The sequence below is a fragment of the Arachis ipaensis genome, chromosome B9 (genome assembly GCF_059453495.1).
Source record: "Arachis ipaensis isolate K30076 ecotype BB chromosome B9, ASM5945349v1, whole genome shotgun sequence".
NCBI classification, from domain to species: Eukaryota; Viridiplantae; Streptophyta; class Magnoliopsida; order Fabales; family Fabaceae; genus Arachis; species Arachis ipaensis.
The window spans coordinates 78752370-78760683 of record NC_142444.1 but is presented as its reverse complement, the minus strand read 5'-3'; the positions used below and the strand labels follow the sequence as shown (position 1 = coordinate 78760683).

General features: G+C 38.2%; 1 non-coding gene across 1 annotated transcript; it reads left to right on the top strand.

Annotated features, from left to right (window-relative positions):
- The first annotated feature begins 3779 nt into the window (after nucleotides 1–3779).
- On the top strand, nucleotides 3780–3887 carry LOC148545123 (small nucleolar RNA R71). Its single transcript, XR_015900979.1, has one exon. It is a non-coding gene; the product is annotated as a small nucleolar RNA R71 (small nucleolar RNA).
- The last annotated feature ends 4427 nt before the right edge of the window (nucleotides 3888–8314 follow it).

The following is an 8314-nucleotide window of genomic DNA, read 5'->3' as shown; positions in this document are numbered from 1 at the left end:
TAAAAACAATGCCAAAAAGCGTATAAATTATCCGCTCATCACAACACCAAACTTAAATTGTTGCTTGTCCCCAAGCAACTAAAAATCAAAATAGGATAAAAAGAATAGAATATACTATAAATTCCAAACTATCAATGAAACAGAGCTTCAATCATATGAGCGGGACTTATAGCTTTTTGCCTCTTGAATAGTTTTGGCATCTCACTTTATCCATTGAGGTTCAGAATGATTGGCATCTATAGGAACTCAGATTTCAGATAGTGTTATTGACTCTCCTAATTCAGTATGATGATTCTTGAACACAGCTTCTTTATGTGTCTTGGCCGTGGCCCTAAGCACTTTGTTTTCCAGTATTACCACCGGATACATAAATGCCACAGACACATAATTGGGTGAACCTTTTCAGATTGTGACTCAGCTTTGCTTAGAGTCCCCAATTAGAGGTGTCCAGGGTTCTTAAGCACACTCTTTGTTTTTGCTTTGGACCTTGACTTTAACCGCTCAGTCTCAAGTTTTCACTTGACACCTACACGCCACAAGCACATGGTTAGGGACAGCTTGGTTTAGCCGCTTAGACCAGGATTTTATTCCTTTAGGCCCTCCTATCCACTGATGCTCAAAGCCTTGGGATCCATTTTATTTGCCCTTGCCTTTTGGTTTTAAGGGTTATTGGCTTTTTCTGCTTGCTTTTTCTTTTTCTTTCTATTTGTTTTTCTTCTTTTTTTTTTCTGCAAGCTTTGTTCTTTGCTGCTTTTTCTTGCTTCAAGAATCATTTTTATGATTTTTCAGATTATCAAATAACATGTCTGCTAGTCCTCATTCTTTTAAGAGCCAACATATTTAACATTCTTAAACAACAACTTCAAAAGACATATGCACTGTTCAAGCATACATTCAGAAAATAAGAAGCATTGTCACCACATCAATATAATTAAGCTAAGTTCAAGGATAAATTCGAAACTCATGTACTTCTTGTTCTTTTGAATTAAAATATTTTTCATTTAAGAGAGGTGATGGATTCATAGGACATTCATATCTTTAAGACAAAGTTACTAACTACTAATGATCATGTAATGAAGAAACAAACATAGATAAGCACATAACATAGAAAACGAAAAACAGAGAAAGTAAGAACAAGGAATGAGTCCACCTTAGTGATGTCCTTGAGCTCTTCTATGTCTCTTCCTTGTCTTTGCTCCTCCTCCTTCATTGCTTTTTAGATCTTCTCTGATTTCATGAAGGATGATGGATTTCTCTTGATGTTCCACCCTTAGTTGCTTCCAATAATTGTGTGGAAGAAAATGTATCCCCTGAGGCGTCTCAGGGATCTCTTGATTTGCAGTCAAATGTTCTACCACTGAGCTATAGACCCTTGATGGAAGCTTTTGTCTTCCCTTTCCTCTTTATAGAGGCCTCTCTGGCCTTAGGTGCCATTAATGGTTATGGAGAAAAACAAAAAAGCTATGCTTTTTACCACACCAAACTTAGAATGTTGCTCGCCCTCGAGCAAAAGAAGAAAGAATAGAAGAAGAAGAAGATATGGAGGAGATGGAGGGATGTGTGTATGGATGTGAGTGGTGGATGAAAAACAGAAGGGATGGTCATGAATGGAGAGATAGAGGGTGAGGTGGGTGGGGATCCTGTGGGGTCCACAGATCTTGAGGTGTCAAGGCATTTACATCCCTGCACCACTTTAGGCATGCAAAATGCCCTTACACACAACTCTGGGAGTTCAGCGCCAGGTTGGTGCCCATTTTGGGCGTTCAACGCCCCTTTGCTGCCATTTCTGGCATTGAACGCCAGAACCATGCTTGTTCTGGGCGTTCAGCGCCAGGATGCTCCCATTCTGGGCGTTCAGTGCCAGAACTATGCTCTGTTCTGGCGTTTGAACGCCAGACAGATGCTCCTCCAGGGTGTGATTTTTCTTCTGCTATTTTTGATTCCGTTTTTGATTTTTTTGTTTATTTTGTGACTCCACATGATCATGAACCTAAGAAAACATGAAAGACAATAAAAATTAGAGAAACATTGGGTTGCCTCCCAACAAGCGCTTCTTTAATGTCAATAGCTTGACAGTGGGCTCTCATGGAGCCTCACAGATGTGCAGAGCTTTGTTGAGACTCTCCAACACCAAACTTAGAGTTTGGATATGGGAGTTCAACACCAAACTTAGAGTTTGGTTGTGGCCTCCCAACACCAAACTTAGAGTTTGACTGTGGGGGCTCTGGTTGACTCTGCTTGGAGATAAGCTTTTCCTGCTTCCTCTCCATGGTTGCAGAGGGAGATCCTTGAGTTTTGAATACAAGGGAGTTGTCATTCCATTGAAGGAATATTTCACCTCTGTCAACATCAATCACAGCTCTTGCTGTGGCCAGGAAAGGTCTTCCTAGGATGATGGATTCATCCTCTTGCTTTCCAGTATCCAGGACTATGAAATCAGTAGGTATGTAAAAGCCCTCAACCTTTACTAATACATCTTCTACTTGTCCATAAGCCTGTTTTCTTGAGCTGTCTGCCATCTCTAGTGAGATTTTAGCAGCTTGCACCCCATAGATTCCCAGTTTCTCTATTACAGAGAGGGGCATGAGGTTTATTCCTGAACCAAGGTCACACAGAGCCTTAAAGACCATGGTGCCTATGGTGCAGGGTAGTATGAACTTTCCAGGATCCTGTCTCTTCTGAGGTAATGTCAGTTGATCCAGATCACTTAGTTCATTGATGAACAAGGGAGGTTCAACTTCCCAAGTATCAATGCCAAATAATTTGGCATTCAGCTTCATGATTGCACCAAGAAACTTGGCAGTTTGCTCTTCAGTGACATCCTCATTCTCTTCAGAAGAGGAATACTCATCAAAGCTCATGAAGGGCATAAGGAGGTTCAATGGAATCTCTATGGTCTCTAGATGAGCCTCAGAGTCCTTTGGTTCCCCAGAGGGAAGCTCCTTATTGATCACTGGACGTCCCAGGAGGTCTTCCTCCTTGGGATTCACGTCCTCTCCTCTCCTCAGAGGTTCGGCCATGGTGCTTATGTCAATGGCCTTGCACTCTCCTTTTGGGTTCTCTTCTGTATTTCTTGGGAGAGTACTAGGAGGGATTTCAGTGATCCTTTTACTCAGCTGGCCCACTTGTGCTTCCAGATTTCTAATGGAAGACCTTGTTTCATTCATGAAACTTACAGTGGCCTTAGATAGATCAGAGACTAGATTTGCTAAATTAGAAGCATTTTGTTCAGAGTTCTCTGTCTGTTGCTGAGTTGATGATGGAAAAGGTTTGCTATTGCTAAACCTGTTTCTTCTACCATTATTAAAGCCTTGTTGAGGCTTTTGATCCTTCCATGAGAAATTTGGATGATTTCTCCATGTTGAGTTATAGGTGTTTCCATAAGGTTCACCTAAATAATTTACCTCTGCTATTGCAGGGTTCTCAGGATCATAGGCTTCTTCTTCAGAAGATGCCTCTTGAGTACTGTTGGATGCAGCTTGCATTCCATGCAGACTCTGAGAAATCATATTGACTTGCTGAGTCAATATTTTGTTCTGAGCCAATATGGCATTCAGAGTATCAACCTCAAGAACTCCCTTCTTCATAGGCGTCCCATTACTCACAGTAGTCCTTTCAGAAGTGTACATGAACTGGTTATTAGCAACCATGTCAATGCGTTCTTGAGCTTCTGCAGGCGTTTTCTTTAGGTGAATGGATCCACCTGCAGAGGTGTCCAGTGACATCTTTGATAGCTCAGATAAACCATCATAGAATATATCCAGGATGGTCCATTCTGAAAGCATGTCAGAAGGACACTTTTTGGTCAACTGTTTATATCTTTCCCAAGCTTCATAGAGGGATTCACCTTCTTTCTGTCTGAAGGTTTGAACATCAGCTCTAAGCTTGCTCAGCTTTTGAGGAGGAAAGTACTTGGCTAAGAAAGCCGTGACCAGCTTATCCCAAGAGTTCAGGCTGTCTTTAGGTTGAGAATCCAACCATAATCTAGCTCTATCTCTTACAGCAAAAGGGAAAAGCATGAGCCTGTAGACTTCAGGATCTATTCCATTAGTCTTAACAGTATCACATATCTGCAAGAATTCAGTTAAGAACTGAAAAGGATCTTCAGATGGAAGTCCATGAAACTTGCAGTTCTGCTGCATCAGAGAAACTAATTGAGGTTTCAGCTCAAAGTTGTTTGCTCCAATGGCAGGAATGGAGATGCTTCTTCCTTGTAAATTGGAATTAGGTGCAGTAAAGTCACCAAGCATCTTCCTTACATTATTATTATTATCGGCTGCCATCTCCTCTGCCTGTTCGAAAATTTCTGAAAGGTTATCTCTGGATTGTTGTATTTTAGCTTCTCTTAATTTTCTCTTCAGAGTCCTTTCAGGTTCTGGATCTGCTTCCCCAAGAATGTTCTTATCCTTGCTCCTGCTCATATGACAAGGAAGAATGGCCAAAAAAATGATAATAATAATAGAGATTCTCTTTACCACAGTAAAGAGGATCCTTATTGTTAGTAGAAGAAAAGGGGGAGACAAAGAATGTGATGTAAAGGAAGAAACACAACTGTACGAATGGAAGAGATGTGAGATGAGATGTTAGGATATGAATGAATAAATAGAATAGGATGGGGGAGGTATAATTTTCGAAAATTATTTTGAAAAGGAGTTAGTGATTTTTGAAAATTGGTTTTTGAAAATTTGTTAGTATTTTTCGAAATTTTTTTGAAATAAAAATAAAAATAAAAATAATTAGTTAATTAAAAAGAAATTTTTGAAAAAGGGGAGATATTTTCGAAAATTAGAGAGAGAGAGTTAGTTAGGTGGTTTTTGAAAAAGTTAAGAAACAAACAAAAAGTTAGTTAGTTAGTTGAAACAAATTTTGAAAAGATAAGAAGTTAGGAAGTTAGAAAAGATATTTTGAAAAGATATTTTTGAAAAAGATAAGATAAGAAGATATTTTTGAAAAGATATGATAGAAATTAGTTTTTGAAAAAGATTTGATTTTTAAAATCTCAATTAATGACTTGATTCATAAGAAATCACAAGATATGATTCTAGAACTTAAAGTTTGAATCCTTCTTAACAAGCAAGTAACAAACTTCAAATCTTTGAATCAAAACATTAATTGATTATGTTATTTTCGAAAATTTGGTATAAAAATAAGAAAAAGATTTTTGAAAAATATTTTTGAAATTTTCGAAAATAACTAAGAATTTTAAAAAAGATTTGATTTTTGAAAAAGATTTTGAAAAAGATAAGATTTTCAAATTGAAAATTTGATTTGACTCATGAGAAACAACTTGATTTTAAAAATTTTTGAAAAAGTCAACTCAAATTTTCAAATTTGATGAGAGAAAAAAGGGAAAGATATTTTTTTTGATTTTTTTGAAATTTTTTTTTTTTTATGGAAACATGAAAATTATGCAATGCATGAAATTTTTAGATCAAAACAATAAATGCATGCAAAAATGCTATGAATGTCAAGATGAACACCAAGAACACTATGAAGATCATGATGAACATCAAGAACATATTTTTGAAAAATTTTTAATGCAAAGAAAACATGCAAGACACCAAACTTAGAATTCTTTAATGCTTACGCACTAAGAATTCAAGAATGCATATGATAAACATGAAAAGACACAAAACAAAAAATCATCAAGATCAAACAAGAAGACTTACCAAGAACAACTTGAAGATCATGAAGAACACTATGAATGCATGAATTTTCGAAAAAAATGCAAGATGCACATGCAATTGACACCAAACTTATGACATGACTCATGACTCAAACAAGAAACAAAAAAATATTTTTGATTTTTATGATTTTCTAATTTTTTTGGATTTTTATTTTGTATTTTTCGAAAATTAAAAAGAGAAAAATAAGGATTCAAAATTTTTAATATGAATTCCAGGAATCTTATGCTCTAAAACTCCAATCAAAGGGTCAGGCTTGGCTTAATAGCCAGCCAAGCTTTAGTATGTAACTCAGACATGACACGTCTAACATGCTCTATAGTTGTATTAGACATGGCTTTACAGCCAGCCATGCTTCCTGAAACACTAGAATTCATTCTTAAAAATTTTGAAGTCATAGAATAATTTATTTTTGAAAACATTTTTATTTTAAAACTTTTTTTTTTCGAAAACAGATGAGAAATTTTTGAAGATTTTTGAAAAATTTTTTTGAAAAGAAAACAAAAAGAAAATTACCTAATCTGAGCAACAAGATGAACCGTCAGTTGTCCAAACTCGAACAATCCCCGGCAACGGCGCCAAAAACTTGGTGGACGAAATTGTGATCACATTAATGTAGTACTCTTTGTTATTGTATGGAATCATTATTATGGCTCTTTACTATGTGTGGACACAACTCCGTTCAACTAACCAGCAAGTGTACTGGGTCGTCCAAGTAATAAACCTTACGCGAGTAAGGGTCGATCCCACAGAGATTGTTGGCTTGAAGCAAGCTATGGTCACCTTGTAAATCTCAGTCAGGCGGATTTAAACATGATACTTTATTAGATTAAAATAAACAATAAAAGGGATAGAGATACTTATGTAGATTCATTGGCAGGGATTTCAGATAAGCGAATGGAGATGCTTTTCGTTCCTCTGAACCTCTGCTTTCCTGCTATCTTCATCCAATCAGTCTTACTCCTTTCCATGGCTGGCTGTATGCAAGGGCATCACCGTTGTCAGTGGCTACATCCCCTCCTCTCAGTGAATCATATGCTCACGCACCCTGTCACGGCACGGCTATTCATCTGTCGGTTCTCGATCATGCTGGAATAGGATTCACCCTCCTTTTGCGTCTGTCACTAACGCCCAACACTCGCGAGTTTGAAGCTCGTCACAGTCATTCAATCATTGAATCCTACTCAGAATACCACAGACAAGGTTTAGACCTTCCGGATTCTCTTGAATGCCGCCATCATTCTAGCTTACGCCACGAAGATTCTGGTTAGGAGATCTAAGAGATACTCATTCTAGCTTAATTCATGTAGAACAGAAGTGTTTGTCAGGCACGCGTTCATAAGGGAGAAGGATGATGAGCGTCACACATAATCATCACCTTCATCACGTTCTTGGGTGCGAATGGATATCTTAGAAGAGGAATAAGAAGAATTGAATAGAAAACAGTAGTACTTTGCATTAATCTTTGAGGAACAGCAGAGCTCCACACCTTAATCTATGGAGTGTAGAAACTCTGCCGTTAAAATTACATAAGTGAAAGGTCCAGGCATGGCCGAGAGGCCAGCCCCTCTGATCTAAGAACCAGGCGTCCAAAGATGTCTAATACAATAGTAAGAGGTCCTATTTATAATAAACTAGCTACTAGGGTTTACATGAGTAAGTATTTGATGTATAAATCCACTTCCGGGGCCCACTTGGTGTGTGTTTGGGCTGAGCTTAAGTGTTCCACGTGCAGAGGTCATTTGTGGAGTTGAACGCCAGCTTTTGTGCCAGTTTGGGCGTTCAACTCTGGTTTTGGCTCCTTTTCTGGCGCTGGACGCCAGATTTGGGTAGAAGGCTGGCGTTGAACGCCAGTTTATGTCGTCAATTCTTGGCCAAAGTATGGACTATTATATATTGCTGGAAAGCCCTGGATGTCTACTTTCCAACGCAATTGGAAGAGCGCCATTTTGAGTTCTGTAGCTCCAGAAAATCCACTTTGAGTGCAGGGAGGTCAGAATCCAACAGCATCAGCAGTCCTTTTTCAACCTCTGAATCTGATTTCTGCTCAAGTCCCTCAATTTCAGCCAGAAAATACCTGAAATCACAGAAAAACACACAAACTCATAGTAAAGTCTAGAAATGTGAATTTAACACAATCTATTAAAAACATCCCTAAAAGTAACTAGATCCTACTAAAAATATACTAAAAACAATGCCAAAAAGCGTATAAATTATCCGCTCATCAACCATCATGAAGAAGAGGATCACAACCATGGGGGAGGAGGTGGAGCAAATCATGCTAGGGAGGATAGAAGAGTTTTGGGCTCTTACATCAATCCAAACCCAGGCAATTGTGGAAGTAGCATCCAAAAGCCAACAATCCATGCCAACAACTTTGAACTTAAACCACAGCTCATCACCCTTGTTCAGAGCAACTGTTCATTTGGAGGAGGTGTTCAAGAACACCCCAATCAACATTTAACCACCTTCCTGAGAATATGTGACACAGTGAAGTCTAATGGTGTTCATCCTGATGCCTATAGACTGCTCTTATTTCCATTCTCACTCAGGGATAAGGCAGCCAAGTGGCTGGAATCTTTCCCAAGGGAAAGCTTGACAACTTGGGAAGACGTGGTAAACAAATTCTT